Source organism: Boleophthalmus pectinirostris, unplaced genomic scaffold, assembly GCF_026225935.1.
Source record: "Boleophthalmus pectinirostris isolate CB_2022bp ecotype Guang Dong unplaced genomic scaffold, ASM2622593v1 HiC_scaffold_16, whole genome shotgun sequence".
NCBI classification, from domain to species: Eukaryota; Metazoa; Chordata; class Actinopteri; order Gobiiformes; family Gobiidae; genus Boleophthalmus; species Boleophthalmus pectinirostris.
The window spans coordinates 20,286,849-20,304,873 of NW_026571095.1; the positions used below are offsets into that span (position 1 = coordinate 20,286,849).

An 18,025-nucleotide genomic window follows, 5' to 3' on the forward strand; every position below is an offset into this window, starting at 1 on the left:
AGTGTCCTCTGAAGCCTCCTGATACTGCCGCTGCCTTCGTGCCTGCCTCCCTGTCCATCATTCGCTCCTTACCACCCACCCATCCTCCAGTCACCTCCCCCGCTCACTCCATTTTACCCCCTCTGCCTCTCCCTCATCCCCCCCATCCCCACCCCCCCTGCCCAGCAGCGCAGCGCCTTCATTCATTTCTATACCATCAACCCCCCGCGCTCGTTTGCAGTATATCAACCAGTTATAGCTCATACATATTCATAAGCCCTGGGTCCCGCCTCCCCCTTAGCGACACTCGACAGCCAATCAAATGGCGGGGTTTGTCGTCAGGGTTCGTGGGTGGACACCGCAGTTGATGGGATGCTCCTTAGAGAGACAGATACAGAGAGATTCCTGTAAGCACCTCGTGTCCTTTACTGTACCCAACCATCTTTTCCACTTGTAACCTTTTCCTTAGCCTCCATTTCTCCTCCAACATTTTTTTTTAATTGCCATGTCTAATTTTTCCCATATGTTTTTAGTTTATGTGCTTGACAGTGAACTTTGCTACGGTTACAGTCAGCATCGTCTGAACAAGATGAAGAAATGTTTTTTGGCATTTTACCATAATGACAATTTGAAACGAAACAACCATTATGAATTTTAAGTGTAGTCATTAACCACAAAAATACAACCTTTACCACCTCAGCCATTTTGTACAGAACTCTATTTTTAAGGGTCAGATGTCGTTGAACAATGGGCTGAAAAGCTGTTTTATGACTTCTCTATTAATGTTTTAAAGCTACAGTAATTGAAAACTGGTACTCCCACCACACAAGAACGACTAGCCCGCTTTTACAATGTCTCTTCTGGCTGAAGTTGAAAATGGGCCAATTCTGCCTTTGGAAAATGCAGTAATTTTATTAAACCTGCTTGTCAGAACTCAATAGCCACCTACCATCCAGAGTTTCCATTTTAATACAGTGTTGACAAACTGTGTGTAGACCAAATAGCCAAAAATCTAATCTATATTGTTAACAGTTAAACCAGGTTAAATATTTACATATTTCATAGCATTTATATACATCACAGTAGAAGTAATATTTCATATTATCTTGGTGCTGCACATTTAAAACCTTCATTTTAAACCCCTGGTGCTGTTGTTCTTTTAACATTTGTTTAAGTTTACTATTGGTGGAATACACCAAAATTAAACCAACACTGGACACTACCTTGTAAGATCTCCTGCAGTGTTCAGACATTGAATTGGCATTTTGTATGTTTTCTGTGGATCTATCAATATGAGGTTAAGGAAGGCACCAATGCAATTTGTGGGGCCTCTATAGGGCTGGAAAAACAATCCTATCTCAGATGGCAACGTGATTGTACAAGACCAGCTTCTAAGCTCTACAATATACATTTTATGTATTATATACATGTACGGTACATACATATATACATAAGTACCTATGTACATTTATAGATAGACTTACATACATACATCCGTATGTTTATTTATCTATGTGTGCATGGATGTGTGCATGTATGTGTATATATCTGTTTATGTATGTAAGCTTGTGTGTATGTATTTTATATTTTATTTGTTTATATTATAACACCCTAACTGATGAATAAATGTGTGATTAGCCACTAAGGTACAGGTATGAGTAAGTGATTTCAAAGACAAAAATTTAATTTGAATTAAATATTTGAAGATGGGACACAAGCATTTAAAGTATACCTAGGACAAGTCCAAGGAAATGTCCATGTGGCCAATAAAGCAACACACTATGTTAAAATCAAAGCCAGAGCTCATGTTTATGAAAGTTGAAGTTATTGCTTTGTCTGGAATGTTCCTCAGTATGGCACTGAAGGTACACCTCCATGTTGGCAAGTGGATGCCAGACCCCCCTTCAGAAAAGTTACATAGCGCACCTTTAAATAGACTCCAGTATAATACAACTCTAGAATGAGCTTGATCTTTGTAAATCTGATAAAATTGCTTTGTGTAACTGTAATGCGTGGGAGATATTAAAACTCTAGGCTTGTACAGTAGTGTTACATTAATAGAAAGGGCCAGGATGAAAGCAGGACAGGACGTAGGACGGGAGCAGAACCCCTGGGCTCCTTCGTCTATTTCTGACAAGTGCCAGGTACAAGTTCAGCTCGTATTTTTAATCTCATACCTAATACCTGCTGTTTCAGACTTGGAGGTTGAATGCGGAGGCGGAGGCAGTTTACATGAACAGTTTGTCCCATTTGTTCGTCAGTTTAGGCCCTGGAGACGCTGCCACCACGAGCTCTCGTCCCATGAGTAAAACGCTTCAGTAGTGCGGTGTAGCCCTGTTGCAGAGGGAGCTTAATTCCACTTTATGCTAACAGGCTTGATCCTCGTCTCTATGTGTAACAGAGGAGCAAGTGGAGATGGAAGATATGAGAAATACTGACTTTGATATAAAATGATGAATCGAACATTGGTACATAAAGATAAAAAAATTATCAGTATGATGTTGTATGATGTCAAGCTTTATCATTTTGGACAAAATGGGCTGATACTGAAAGCAATACTAAGTACAATTCATTCATTTTCATAGCCAGGTGATACCCTGCTGTGTAAATATTGATGCATGTCAAGTGTAATGATAAAAACAAATAAAACATGTTTTTATGACATTATTTGAATGATTTGGAATAAGAGTCAGAATTCCCAGAGCCTGCTCCAGCTGTGACATTGGTTAAATCATTAATTTGTTTTTACTTTGGTCATAATTAAAACTATAATTGTCTTCTTGGAAAATCATTACAGTAGTTTTCCATTTGGAGGTCAACCACCTCAATAAACTAAACGAAACATGGTTTCTTATCATCACCAGATATGTCCATTCTTTAGTTTTTAAATGTGTTTTGTGTTACTTGCAGCTGTAACTGGAAAACATATACCTCATTTTACTTAGTGTGCACATTTTACTTTAAAATTTATGAATAAATTTGTCTTTTTTTAAATATATATAAATCTGTTTGTAAACTCCATTTATGCCCCATGTGAGTCTATACTCAAAGTTTGATAAAGTGGTGTCTTTGGTTCTGTAGTGTTCATGACTCTTCAATAAGGTATGAGGAGCTGGATATATAACACTCCATGTAATGCAATTTAGATTTTTTTGCTGAAATATTATTGTAGCTGTTGAAAAATGTTCTGTTCTTGAGCCTTCTCATTTCCTCCTCCCCCAGGCCTTCATCAACACAGCCAAGGAGATCTACGAGAAGATCCAGGAGGGAGTGTTTGATATCAACAATGAGGTGAGACATTGCTCTGGCCTGCACACTTCTCTCTTTCTCTTTTCTTTTTTTCCTCCAAATCGTTCCATCTTTGTTCCTGTCTGTGGTTTTTCAGCCTTGTGTGTGGTTTGCCACGCTCCCACTAGCCTCAAAAGGAGTGAAAAAAAAAAAAAAGTCAGCTCTCTGCTTCCTTCGACTGTAGCCAAGCAAAACTCCCATCGCCCTGCTCTATTTTCCACCCCGGGCCTCAGCTGCCTGTCTCTCTCTCGGCATTTTGCCAACTCATAAATTCCTCACATCCCACAAGGTCTCAGTCATTCGGCAAGAAAACAAACAGCTAGCCAGTCCATAAGCTCCCCTGCTCCAGCTTTAGCCAGATGCCTATCTCCTCTGGAACAACCATCCAACCAGGAATGCCCAATGTCCAGAGCACCGAGCAGCCAATTGCAAGTGTAGTTACTCTGTGTACTCTTTAAGGCCGTTGAAAAATGCTCCGAGGTATTTCTGCTCTGTAGCTCCTTTTCCTCGACGGCAGCCCCTCGAAGTGGCCCCCTGCCATATTAACTGACGAGCCCCTTTCATATGATGTAGAGCAGTTAGCTATACACACTACAGTTACACTGAAGACAGAGATAATGTAACCTGTAGTCTGTTGCTTTGTACACTGTGGCTTTTTGCATGTGATAAGTGTAAGATAACCTTTCATACTATTCAGTAGATACAGAACAAAAATTGCTGTCCATCTCTTGTCATTTTCCTGCCTTTGAATTGGGTCTGAAAGCACAACATCCATAAAACCTGAAGGAAATGTTCAAGTGAGAGGATGAAAGGAAAGAAAAAACTTTAAGCTTAAAAACACCTGGACACAACATGCCAAACAAAAAGCAAAAGTTAAGATGTTTAAAGCATTGGTAAAGAACTGGTCCATGATGAAGTTGTTACTCTTTTACTCAACTCAAATACTACTACTTACGTCTAGTTGATTTCTTATCATTCAAATTTTTGACCATGGGCTTTTTGGATACCTGATGTATGTTTCTGTGTCTTAATGTTGTCATTGAATCTTAAACAGCCATTTTAGGCATACTTTAAAACATGTTTAATCCATTTGGGAAGTGGGAAGTAATTGAATTCACCAACTTGAAATCTTTGCAAAAAATATTCAGCTTGATATAACCTGCTTTTTGTTGAATGTTGTTGAAGCTCTGACAAAGAGGCTCAAATAACATGGACCCCTCCTCCACAGTTTGTGATGTTTGATTAAAGGAGGAGGGGGACTCATCCTCCAATTTCCAAATCGACAATCTGATACTGACACAAAACTCAGATTGGTCAGCTGTGTGGAGGTGAGCAAGGGGTCGGGAATCAGGTTTCTCTTTGTGGACGTAAACCTGGAGCAGAGCCACCTCCAAAGTGCTGAAAAGGACAAATACAAAGAGGACATTTAACCAGTAATGCTGCAATTCAATAATTCCTTTGGAAGTGGTTTAATGAGTGCAATATTTTAGGACAAAACACAGTAGTTCCCAGAGTCATACCCAGAGCTTTAAAAATACTGAGGTCCACATAGATTTCTTGTTTAGTTTTTAGTCCTGGTATAGTCCTGGTTCAGACTGGGTTTAGACTTGGTTGACACCTGGATTAGACTTGTGTTAGTCCTGGGTCATAATCAGAGTTAACATTCTTGAGAAATACTGTGCGACTACTATGACCTCCAGGAGGTATAGTTTCTAGGAAACTCATTACGGATTTACTAAATTATTTAAACTTCTTCCAGAGAGAATTTGCCCACAGCAAAATATTATGCTTTGTTGATGCCTTTTTCTGTTATCTGGGCATGGAACTAGCACCACAACCAGCACTGGCTTGTGGTCCTATAATGGTGTAGTCCATAAAAGATTTTCCATAGATATAAATCTAGATATCAATCTATAAATCTGGGCCTGACGGGTAGATTTTCTCATGGAGTCACCCCGCTGCTTTGGCCAATGACGTGATGAAGAGTTAGTCCTGCCTGCGGCCCCTCTCCACACAGCAGCACAAGTGAGAGCCTGGGTTCCTGCATTGCGTGTTTTTGTTATTAGTAACAGTGAGCCAGAGCGCAGACAGACCGGCCCGCCAAACCACATCAGCTGACTGGGCTGCGAGGCGAAGGGAAACCCCTCCAGAACTGTTGGCAGTCGGTCTGAGAAAAGTCTCTCACACGCGCGGGCCTGGGCTCAATAAATGTGATTTAAAGCATTCAGAGTTTCCCAGTGGTGCTACTGCTACTGTGAGTAGTAAGTAGAGCTGCAAGAATCATTTCAGTTGTATACAGATCTTATCAGAAATGTAAATCTTTTTTTTGTTTGAGGTTTGAGTATCAGACAAATGTGTAATTACTTTAAAATTACTGACAAAATAAAACTTTTTTTTTTTAATAACATTACATAACATTGGATTTATATAGCGCCTTTCAACACACCCAAAGAGCTTTACAGTGCATTATTCATTCACTCCACACGCTACCTATCTGCACCATCGGCCCCTTAGATCACCACATTCAGGTGCACACCACACCAGGCAATGTAGATGGAAGTTTCTTGTCTAAGAACACAATAACAGTTTTTGCCACTGGTGCCCCTGTAGTACCTGAAACTCCCAGTGCTCTACCATTCAAGTACTAACCAGGCCCAGCCCTGCTTAGCTTTGACAAGCCAGTATGGCTGCAATTGTACTCGATATTCATTTCTTATATCCAAAGCAAACATTAACGATAATATCAATATTTTGTTTGGCTGCCCACACCTAGCTTATTTGACTATCCTATGAAAACATTCCTGTCTTATGTAAAAAAAAACAAAAAAACAACAAAAATACAAAACAACCCTGTAGTTTCGACATCTACAAACCTGTACTGAAGATCGAATTTTGATCCCAGTTTGCAAATCTTAGCACAATTGCAATTGAGTATTTTTTCTAAGGAGTCTGAGAAGGAAAACTGCATACTCCACAGAGATGCTTAAAAGGCCTAAGCCTGCCCCACCGCCCACCTGTCCCCACTCTCTTCGCTTCATTCTGGTCTGTTCTTTTTCAATTGCTCTGCTCGTGTCCTTGAGTGCTACGGTGTTTCCTCTGCCTTTGTGCGCCGGCACCTGTTGCGTCCTCTCTGATGTGATCTAATGGAGGAGCCCCCGCAGGCAGCGCGCACACAGCTAAAGCTAATCCCGCCATGAAAGCAATGACACACTTATTCTGCGCTTTGTTTTTCCTCTGTGCAGTAATCATAACAGTGTTTTTCAAGGAAGCAGCGGAGGGAGGCCACTGTAAAGAAACAATTAGTGATGTATAATGGGGAATAATGTAACACAAATGTAGGAAATGTCTTTTTTCTCTCTCTCAGGGTCATAGTTTGTACTTTCTTCAGAGGTTGTTTGGAAGAGAAAGCACAAATGGCAACAGTGGAGTTGATGAGAAAACTTGAATATAGCTTTATTATTTTCTTATAGTGTTAGATTCTTTATTATTGTGTGAAATAAGGACATGCACATGGTTATAGCATTAACCTCTGAGCTATAAGAACTCCAGAACTCTGTACACACTTTTCTAATACAATAACGTGTAAAATATCTCCTTATTTTATGTTTGTTGTAATAAATTATTATTTAAAAGTAGTTCTGTAATTAAGTTATTGCAAAAAAATCCACCATAAAATTGTCCCCTGGAATTAATTGTATACTGTCTAGCAATTCAAAGCCATAATGTTGTTATTGTTTATGCACAGTATACCATTAAACACATTGTACATTTTAGATTCTAGTGAAGTATTCCTATTTAACAGATGGTTGCTGCTGCCTTTATTTTGGTGAGGAAAGTCTGTTTATGAGCCAAGTGTGTTTACTGTACACAGTTAGTGACGCTTGAGTCATGTGCTTTCAGTTTAGAGGCATTAGAAAACATTTGCCTGACCAAAATGTACCACCTTTCTGAAATAATGTGTTATTTTGCCTGGAAAGATTCTTTCAATATCTATTATATGTTGCCTTTTCATTCCTTCATTCTCAGTAACAATGCTCCAGTAAATGGTGTTGTGTCTTTTGGTCAAGTTGGCCTTTCCTCCAGTGCCTCCCAACACTAAAAACGGTATATTTATGATCTGTGGCAGGAATAACCTGCTCAACAGCTTGCATTTACACACTAGACTTCTCATTAGCAAATTTATGACACCAGATTAAACAAATAAAACAAGGAAGTCCACTATAACGACTTGGTTACAGGGGGTTTGTTATTGAACTGTTGTTTGTTGTCAAAAAACAGGTGTAGATATAATATTTTCCAACACTTGGTCTTACCAATTTTGTCTAGAACTTTCATATCATATTAATGAGATTAATTTTGTATGCCTGCAAGTGCCCATTGACCCATAATTGTAAATTGGCGGACAATAAGCAAGGAATTCAAGTTGAGCTATTTGAAATGTTGACAAATTTGCATGTCAAATATTCCCATCCCTGGACAAAATAAAGGGTTTTAAGTCACGTCATGTTAATGACCAATAATTGTATTTCTTTCCATTTTCTTCCAGGCTAACGGTATTAAGATTGGACCCCAGCACCCTACCCCCAGCTCCACACTGTCCGGTAGCCAGGGAGGCCAACATGCTGGAGGCGGCTGCTGTTGAACACCCCCTACTCACCTCCAACCACCACCGCTTCCTCCTCCTCTCGACCTAGGATGCCCCTCTCGTATTCGGGAAACTCCTCTCCCACACCGACCCCCCCCCAACCATCCATCGTCCTGCCCCAACCCTCCCTTGCGTTTCTACAGAACTGTCCAGGCTCACTAACAGTTTGTCCATTGACTTCTCTCACCCATCTCTGTTCCTATTTCCTTGTATATTTTTGTAGTTTTTGCGTCCCAGTCAGCGTAACATATGTAGTCTTAACAAGGACAAAGCCAACTTCAGACCCCGCCCCCAAATTCATCCACCATTTTATTCGAATTTAGATTTTAACCTGTATTAAAATGCTGCAGAGTTTTTGCTTGTTGCTGGAGGTGTTACGGCATTATTGTCATAATTAATCCATAGTTTTCAAATTTCAGTGGCTTTTCCGGTGTATGACACAAGTCTGACTGTACCGAATTAAAAACCGCAGCGCTGTGTTGTGTCTATTCATTTTAAAAGAAGTGACGCGGCCATGTCGATAGCAAGGCGAGCTACAACTTGTCCAGTTTACATGCTGTGCCTGTGTGCATGTGTAGGTATATTGAGAAATGTCAGTCAGTTTATCTAAAGGCTTTGGAATGAGTTACCAACATGTGATGCTTTTTGTCTCTTCCCCTTTATAATTATTGTCATGTTTTTGTTTTGTATTTAAAGAACACTATATAAACTGGATGTGGCTTACAAAAAGTGTTTTAAGAGAATAAATGACCAAACTGTTTGAAAATGGATGTCTTTTGGAAACGGTTAGGGGGTGATGTTGAGCGCAGTGGTGGCCAACATGAAGTAAAGAAGAGGGAAAAAAGATTGGAACTAAGAGATTTTTTTTCTTTTTGATAACTATATTTATCAGGTGCATTTCTGTGTATATATGGCTCTTGAGTTTCATGTAGCTTTTTGAATGAAGTCGAGCTTATTTGAGTATCCTCACTAGAACTGGGAAATGACGCCTTGAAACAGCTTGTTAACAGTTTAAAACTCAAATGTCTTTTTTTGTTATGAAGCTGTTAACTTGGCCATATTAAGGCATTGAAAGTCCCTGGTGAGGTTCAACTGCAAATATCAAGGCTCATCCATTTTAAAAGCCTGAATTTCCACCTTAAAATTAGCCGACCGCTATGATATGTATACTGTCTAGCGCTTGATTCGTAACTGCATTGTTTTTGCTTCCTCCTAATGTACGTATTAATTAATGTTTATTGCTGAAATTTAAAGGAGCAATATGTAACTTTTCTGGTGGCGGTGCACTACTATCTGCTTGTCTTTGTGTAAATGTTATTGCTGTGCCCGGAATGTTCCACAGTATGGCATTACTTTGCTTTTATTTGATTACAATTGTGTTTATGGTTTAAAATATACCTTGAAATACATTCTTACTGTGAGTGACATCGCCTCTCCAGAAATCTGATTTATAACTTGAAACAGTGGAATCATGTGCTTATACCATTTAATGTCATATTGTGGAATATTCCAGACAAAGCCATAACATTTCCAGAGAGTCCAGAACGGTACATAGTGCACCTTTTACCTTCCACCCGCCTCTCACCCCTCTTTTCTTCTCATTAGCTCTATATCAATTTTAATGCCAAATTACATGTTTACCTGTATTTTGTTGGAGGAAAATTATTCTTATCTGTTTTGTCCCACGAAAATCTGACTCAAAGTGGATCAGCTGTCTGCCTTAACTCTGCCCCACGGAGAGAGATATGGACAGCTGCTAAATTAAATGTATTAAATGTACCTTCTTTATGCAAATAGGCATTTTACCACTAACTAGCTAGTTGGCATTGCATTTCATATAGACACAGCTTTGGCTAGGTTCAGACCACATAGGTTTTGCTAGATAACAAAGGCGCGTTGGAATGAGTAACAAAATCTGATAAATAATTTGGAGTATAGTCTGAGCATAGCGTAATATTTAGCCATACAAAAATTCCTTATGATAGACTTTATGATTTGGGGCATTTTAAAAAATCCACATGCATTAACCGTGTCCTCTCCATGCTCGCACACACATGTAGCCCGCATACATGCAACATAAAGAAGTATATATTAAAGCATTTTTGGTGTTATACTAAGACGCGTCCTCTTTACGCTTAACAGTTGAGAGTTTCACTGCAGGGCGATACAAAACTGTGTGAAAACTTGTCATGTTTTGTCGGCTATATGTTTCTATTACTTTTATTTTTTAATTACTATATATTCAGACAGTTATTGACTAACGGTTATTCTTTGTAAAGCGACATGTAGTGTGAGTGTGTGTGCGTATGCGTGGATTTTGAGGGGTGAACAGGGGAGGAACTAGCCAAACGCAACGCATTTATATTTAACCATCTATGGATCGATCTATCTAATCTTTGTGGCCCTCCTCTCTCCTCCTCTACTTCCTGCCCCTACCTCCCCTTTCAAAAAAGTTATTTGCTGTGTTTGTTCTTTGGGAAAAAATAAAACTTAAAAAAAAAAAGAAAAAATATGCTAAAAATGCTATCACGGTAAACTATAATAAAACATTCTAAACAAAAATGTCATTTTGTTGGTTATGTGGAGATGGAAAATACAGTGTTTGAAAAAAAAAAGATTGTGGTGTGTTATTATTCTGGTAAAAATGTGTGTTTTCACTTTTTGCTTTTTACTTTACTATACAAGATGTATGACCCAATGTTTCCCTTGTACTCAAACTAACAATTCAGCCAATGGAAAAGTATCACAATGTTTTACAATAAAATAGGTGGAATTTTAAACTTTATCTGGGGTTTAGTCAAGCATTTTGGGAACGAGAGCAGGGTCTGAAATGTACTTTTGTTTATAACCAAAATTTACGTAATCATGCTTATGTTTGGACTGGTACACTGCAAAGTTATAGTCTAACTTGAAAAACAATTCATCCAAACACACTGCTCATTTGTTCAATCTTTTCAAAACCTATAGGGGCAGTTTTCAACCCTTTAACCCACTTTCAAATCAGTCACTCTGATCTGGCACATGGACTACAAAACAAAAAGTTAATAAAAATGTGAATTAAAATAAATCATGAGGGAAAATGAAAGATCTAACTTTATTCTTTCATTCTCACCAGGTATCAAGTCTTTAATGACACAATCCATCACTAGGTCCTGTACAGTTTATCTGTGTAAGTCATTAATACGTTTGGACCGGAGCTGAGGGAATAGCTCCTCCTGACCTTCAGCCGTCGTCAGATTGTATTTCCTGATGGAGGTCGCCAGACTCTGCTCAATGAATCAAACTTGTGTGGACAAGGGGTTTGCATTTGTGTAGTGCACTGCCTTCACTGGTGGCTTTTACTGATATTCTGCTTTTCAACTAGACTGTTTTATGACCATCAATTTATCAGCATAAAAGTCAAATACAACATCATTTCTTAAACCAAAATGCATGTGAATAGTTCATATTTCATAAACAGTGGCATATTTAAACAAACATTTTGCTAATGTGAAAGTTACATGATGTAGACCTACTACTGAAAAAGTTCCTAGGAAGTTGAGGATTTATCATTTATTAAGAATATATAAGAAAAATATAAAGATAATCAGGTTTTTATTAAAATAGATGATATACAAATTACACTTTTGAGAATATTTTTTTTACACAATGTGACAATCAGCGTACTACTACTCTGCATTTGACAAAGGGACCCATCTCCAAATTTTGAGTCAGTTTAGTCAGTTTCATTTTGAGGTTTAGTCAGGACTATTGGGTTTTAAATTTCAAAAATGTATTTCCGTTTGATAGGGTCCCAGGAACTGCAAAAGGAAAGAACATGGCCTATAGCCTACCTTAATTTGTTAGTCTTAAAGGTTATGTTTATGCGTTTGTTCTGAAGATTTCAAAGCTGCACATTTTACCAACCAGTTAAGATCAGTTAAGGCCTGTTCATGCAATTCACTTTTGATGTCTTCCCTGGCTGCCTTCCCATGTCCTACATCCAACTGAAAAGACAGAAATGAAAAATGGTTAATTCTGTTTACTGTCGAGATCAAAAACAATTTACATCAAATAGACTCTAAATAGACTGTATGGCATGTGATTCAAAAAGTGACGTTTGTATGCAACTGTTCATTTCTGATGTGGTTTAGTCCCTTTTTATCTCTGCACGAAGCCGAATTGGACCTTCACAGCCACCATACAGCCTAAAGTTTTAAATTGTGTATTATGAGCCACACAGCACAAATGTTACAAGTATAAAAGGTATGTTCTATGGCTCAGCAACGTTCATGTCTCTGCATGTTCGTTTTCAAAGCAAACTAAAATAAGATCAAACCAGATGTAGCTTGGAAATATGTGTAAAACACATGCAGCAGACTATGTTAAGGATGGCTTACATTGAGGTATGCATCCCAATTTTTCTTTAAGATATGATTTCTTAATCCTCATTGCATATGATACCATATTTGATGACAAATCCATTATTAAATTGTTTAATAGTCTATTAACATAATTTCCTCTTAAGAAAATGGTTCATAGAATTCTGTCACACAGTCTGGATGAGAGTACAGTTCAAAAGGCCAGATCAGTAAATTACAATAATCAGAAATGAATCATTTGCTGTGGAAAAGTAACAAAGACCTCAATCATTAAAAAAAATTATGACTTTGTTAGTTTACAAGAAAAAATAGCAGTGAAAGATGGTTTTGTGAGTTTTGAAAATAAATTCCAACATACATGTGAGTAATTGCCACAGCAATGATGACAACAGTCATGAACAAATTACATCTTAGGTTCAGCTCTATCCAAGAACATGTTTTTAAATGTAAAATCTCATTTAAGATAGGGGGCTTTAATATGAGGTTTCTCATTTCAAACTATCGTTCACTGGTCACATGGTCTGGATATCCTGACTGATGCAGGATGCTCCTGGCAGTATGAATTGTTGTACAAACCCTCAAAATTGTTATGAAAGGTGTAGCTGACCCAGTGCTGACCCGTTTGTCAGAACTAAGTGATTTAGAGATGTGATAAACCATTCTAATGGAATTTTGTTTGCTTGTGAATAAAATAAATCGATCCTTTTCGCCAAACTTCAATGTTTTGCCCCTGGAAGACTGCTTTTATTACTTCACAGAAACTTGAATTAAAAGTATTACTCCACTATTGTTTCATTATTAATTCGCTTTAATTAGTCTAAAATGGGCTACATAGCCCTGTTAACGCGTGCCTATGGAACCATGCGTATGCGTAAAACCAAACCCAGCCTGAATATTTCGCACATGTGGCCACTTTTTGTGCTTGGTGACGCCTATGTTTTTTCCCCCATCCCTAAATGAGAACCCAGAGAGCGTCACACGAGCACGGCGGGGTCAGTGACCGCGCACGCCGCCTGTTTATCCGTATGAGAGGTGCTCGGGAGCGCGCCCCCCTTGGCCGCGGAAGGTGAGCGAGTGTCTGGAGGGGAGGACTCGGGAGCGCGACCAGCCGGGGATCGATCGGATTAAACTCGATTTGAGTGAAATTAACACAAAGGAGACAAGAGCAACGCACACTAGTCGGCGAGGTCGCGCTCGAGAGGCACGCCGGACTAAAATCGCATGTAAAATATCAAACCTGAACTTTTTCTCTGTTTATTTATATTTCAAAAGGACCACGGCGGATTTTTTCCAAGCAGCGGAGACACTAACCCCGCAACGAGGAGTTGATTTGATAAAAAGACCGAAGTCACCGAGCGCGTTTGGGTAAGCTAAAACTCAGTTTTGCTCCTTATTTAGTCCATTTGATAATTTACTTGTTTGTCTTACTCAAACCGAATCCAAACATATCTGAATGGCAAGTTTTCTCTACTTTTTTCCACGGCAATCGGACTCGTCTAATCCACTGTACGAGTTGGCTTGGCGAGATACGCGCTTCATTCAGAGCAGAACTCACAAGAACCACGTTGTAGGTTTTACTGTACACTCAAGTACCATTTAAATCGCAAATTTCAGTAGAAAGTCATTGAAGCTTCGACTGGCTGCCATGCCGACATGCTAACAATAGCAAGTTTAGCTTTGCCACCCGCTGCATCGCTCACACACACACGCACCACAGTCCCATTACTTTGAAAAGTGGAAAGAAATGCGTCCTGAACACTAGCAGGAATCGGCATCTTTCTAACACGTTTATTTGGTTAACTTGTTACAAAGTCTAGATTAAAATGTTAACTTTATCCACGCTTAGGTAAGAGTTGGTTAGCCCAGTTAGCTAATTGTGTTGAAGCTTGTAGAAGACACGAGGTGGCTCAGTGTAGAGGTGAGTCACTGGCGACTGAATGAACGGAGCTCAGGGAGATTCCCAGCGGACTATACTCAGCAGATATGTCCAAAAGTAATACGTACACGGGGCAAATAAAGGCACTCGTTCTAAAATTAGTGAATTGTGTCTTAACTGAGTAAAATGTTCAAGTTGCAGAATGAAAAGTGCGTATAGTAGTCGCCAATTTTGGTGGACGCCAGGACGGAGCGGTGGAGTAGGGGGAGTTATGAGGCCAGGCGGTCATTCCTCCGATACAGCCGTGTTTTTAACCTTGTCCCGTCGCTCATCAGTTCATGAAACTAAAACTAAAGCAACGGCAAATGATACTAGAGCCCATGTATTGCAGTAAACTTGCGGGAACACCGTTTTCTCGGAGATTTGCCAGATGAGCGACTAGTTTGTCGATCCGGAACGCCGTGCGTAATGCCGCTGATAAGCTAATTAGCAGCGCTAGCCGCTGGAGCTTAGCCCAGCGCTAGGGCACATAACTTCAGCTAGCTGTTAGCAACTTTCCTCATTGTATGTGTGTGTGGACTACTTTGTAGCCCCCAGTGTTAGCCCCTAACCTGTTCCCTGCGCTCTTACGGGTGACTGTAGCTTGGAGGCAAAGGAAAGCACGCTTTAGTTTGTGTTGGAAGTGGGACTCATTACACGCCGCACTTTTCCGCATTTTTGGCGTATGTTTGAGTGCTTGTGTATTGCATTACACTTAAGAGTGTATAGTCAACTTTGGCAGCCACCTCAGCTACACTTGTTACTTGGTTCGGACGAGGAGAAACTGTCCACACACCTGCCGATTTACTGGCGCTTGTATCCAGTCTCTTCTGCGCATATACCTACTCGGTCCAAATGTGTACTTCGTTTCTCTGTCATTTGTGTAGAAGACTGAGAGATCTTGCGCTTTCTCCATTATGCATAGAGTAAGTGGTCAACTTGCATAATGGTTGTTGCTCTCACGCAACTTTGCCGGACTCTGCGCAGATCTGATAACAACTCGTTTGGCGTTTTATCTGACGCACTGGATTTTTGGACAGATTGTCGAGATTATCATCACCTTTTCGCATTCACCCGGTGGTTTTATGCACATTCGCCAAAGTTGGCGTTACACAAGTGCGGTGCGCATTTTTTCCTGCTAAAGCCAGGAGCTGCTACCCCCACCACCTTGTGTCTGTGAGCCAAGATGGCAGCTAGTCATGTTTAGCAGGCCACAGAGAGGGGGAGAGAAAGAGAGAGAAAGATAAGAGGCCCGACCACACACAAGCACAAAGACACACACACATACACACAACAGATGTTCAGCACTATTTGGTCTTCTGTCTCGTTTGTCCTTTGCCTTTTCTTGTGGTTTAACTTTGGATGCGGTCTATGGCTTTGCCCTGTCCGGACCAGTCTGATAAACATCAGCATGGAACCTCTTTTTGTAGTTCCAACTCCTGGCACTTGTTTTAAAGTAATGTGTCCTTTATTTTACCAAATCTAATTGTAAATGCTCATATTTTGAGATTCACTGACCTTGACTTAGGTATACTGCAAGTTTTAAGAAATGATATCACCAACCATAATATCAGAGACCCTGTACTTTATTGCAGTCTCACTTTATTTTGTCTTTGTTAAGTGCCACACATCTCTAGTGATTAGTTTATTACAGTTTCATCAAAACAGTTGACTGCCTTTTTGGTTGGTTTTGTGGCATACATCAAAGCTAAATTCTCAATGAGGGCGTATACATGCAGATCAGTATCCCAGTTACTATTGGAATATACCAGCTACAGTATCCCAGTTTCTCATAACCTGAATAGTTGCTTATTCGGAATTGCATGCACCATGACAAAACCGAGATATTCAAAAAACCTGATACTGATGCCCATGTATACGCACTCATTGTCTAAGACATTGGAACATTTCAACTTCACACGGTAATTACAGCTGTTTGTCTATTTTCACTGTCACAGTTATTGATTTAAAAAAAAAAATGACATTAAATTTTTGGCCTTAGAGGATAATTTGGGTTTGCACATGTTGAATTATCAGCAATTATATGTCTGCAAAATCGGATTTGTTCAATAAAGTGACTGCATTTTGTGCCAACTCTTACTAAAAGATCGACACACGTTGAAGATTTTTGACGTAACAAAGATGAGTGTACTAAAATAGTTATTGTAGAGTCTTTGAACTCATTATTCTTAGTCAAATCAGCAGCAGCTCTTTCTATTAACAGAATCCCATGAGGTCTGACTGGTGACAAATGAAAAAAATTCCAGCTAAGTGTCCTAGTGAGAAGTAGAGCCACAGCTACACAATGTACGTGTTGGTAAATGGAAATGCACTTGCACTTATCAAAGTTTACTTTAGCAAACATTTAGTCATGTACCATCTGCCTTTGCTCTTGCATGCAAGTGACGCAAGCCACATTTTACTTTTCTCAAAGAGTGAATGGGTTATAAAATGTTTCTAGTGATATGTGTAAGTGTGGAATTATTGCCAACAGTTAAAACATTACAAACTAAAATGGTGAAATATAGTGGTTTATGTCTGAATGTGAGAGCAGGAACTGGTGTTGTCTAAAATGGAGAGAAATTGTGCTCAGATGTGTTTTCCCCAAATAATTTGTCACAATCAAAGATTGTATAGCAAAGGATAATAAATGTTGAGGAGTAACTTAAATAGAGCTAAAAGTCTCAAGCCTGTAGTAAAACACATTTTCAGCTGCAATACTTGGGACACGTGCTACCAAATCAGCCACCAGCCATTGCCCTGTAGTAGTTTGAAGCCTTACTTTTGGACTTTTGGCTCACTTTTTTTCAGAAGTCCTTGCTTCCTTATGCCAGGTGAGGCCCTGTCCCTCAGTGTGCATAAGAATTGAGCCTTTTCAAACCCATTGGTGTGTAGTACCGGACACAGTGCTAGTGATTGTTTGGTGGCCATTTTGTCTGGTTTCATCACTGTCAGGGCTAGCAGATCTGTTAGCGCAGATGAGAAGTGCTGCTGTTGTTTTCCTCTTTCATCTCATCATCCATCGCTCCACCTCCACAGACCCCCACACCCACCCACGATTGCCCAGGCTCTGTGCATCTCTGCCTGGCTGTCTGTTCCCCTCCTCCTCCCTCTTTCTCTCTCCCTCTGCCTCCCTCCATCTACCGCCTCTCATTTCCAGCCAAAAGGTTAGCGGGGGTCTTTAGCGCCGCTGTGACATTCAAAACTGAGTGTCATCACTGTGTCTCTCTCTTCTTCTCACCTGGCTCTAACTCTTCCTCCTCCGCACTCACACTCACCCCATCCCCCTGTCCTCCCCCTGCAGCGAAGGCCTTCTGGACCTCAGGAGCTGTGCCTAGAAGCGAAAGCTGGCCATAATGTGCCTCAAGTATCTGTGTGGGCAGTATGTGTTTTCTGCGCTGGCGAGGAGACGGCCTGTCAAGTACATCTCTGACCCGCGTATGTGTGTGTGTGTCTTTTAATCTCTCCTTGACCTCTCCCGGCGTCTGTTCGCTTGTGTCACATCCTGTTTTTCCTCCTTCATCCTTCGCTGCTCTAAAACCCAAAGTTGTCGTAGGTGGGCAAGAAATATGAAATCAGGCAAATAATAAGCGCAGTTGGAGTTTGAAATGCAGTTTTGTGTTCCCAGCACAGCAACTGTACCCTACAAAGGCATTTCAAGTACCAAATGCAGTTCAGTTCTGGTATAAAGTCTGGATTCTTTACCCGGTCTCAGACTTTACTGTATATTACCCTAAGAATAAATGTATAATGATTTTTCGCTCGATTAGTTTATAAATAAGAAAAGAAATAAGAAATCCAGGATCCAATAAGATCATTGTCCTCTCAAGTTGCCAC

At 39.9% G+C, this 18,025-nt stretch overlaps 1 protein-coding gene and 1 non-coding gene across 3 annotated transcripts in view; both read left to right on the forward strand.

Annotated features, from left to right (window-relative positions):
- Positions 1 to 282: 282 nt before the first annotated feature.
- On the forward strand, positions 283 to 8,678 carry LOC110170416 (uncharacterized). Its single transcript, XR_008631906.1, has 2 exons — positions 283 to 3,270; positions 7,814 to 8,678. It is a non-coding gene; the product is annotated as an uncharacterized LOC110170416 (transcript).
- Positions 8,679 to 13,219: 4,541 nt separating this feature from the next.
- chd7 (chromodomain helicase DNA binding protein 7) overlaps positions 13,220 to 18,025 on the forward strand; it is a 71,263-nt gene continuing 66,457 nt past the window's right edge. Inside the window, exons 1-2 of one of the 2 annotated variants that reach the window (XM_020936063.2) lie at positions 13,220 to 13,339; positions 13,546 to 13,638. The gene's annotated coding sequence lies outside the window, so the exon portion shown is untranslated. The other variant, XM_020936062.2, reaches the window with a different exon arrangement.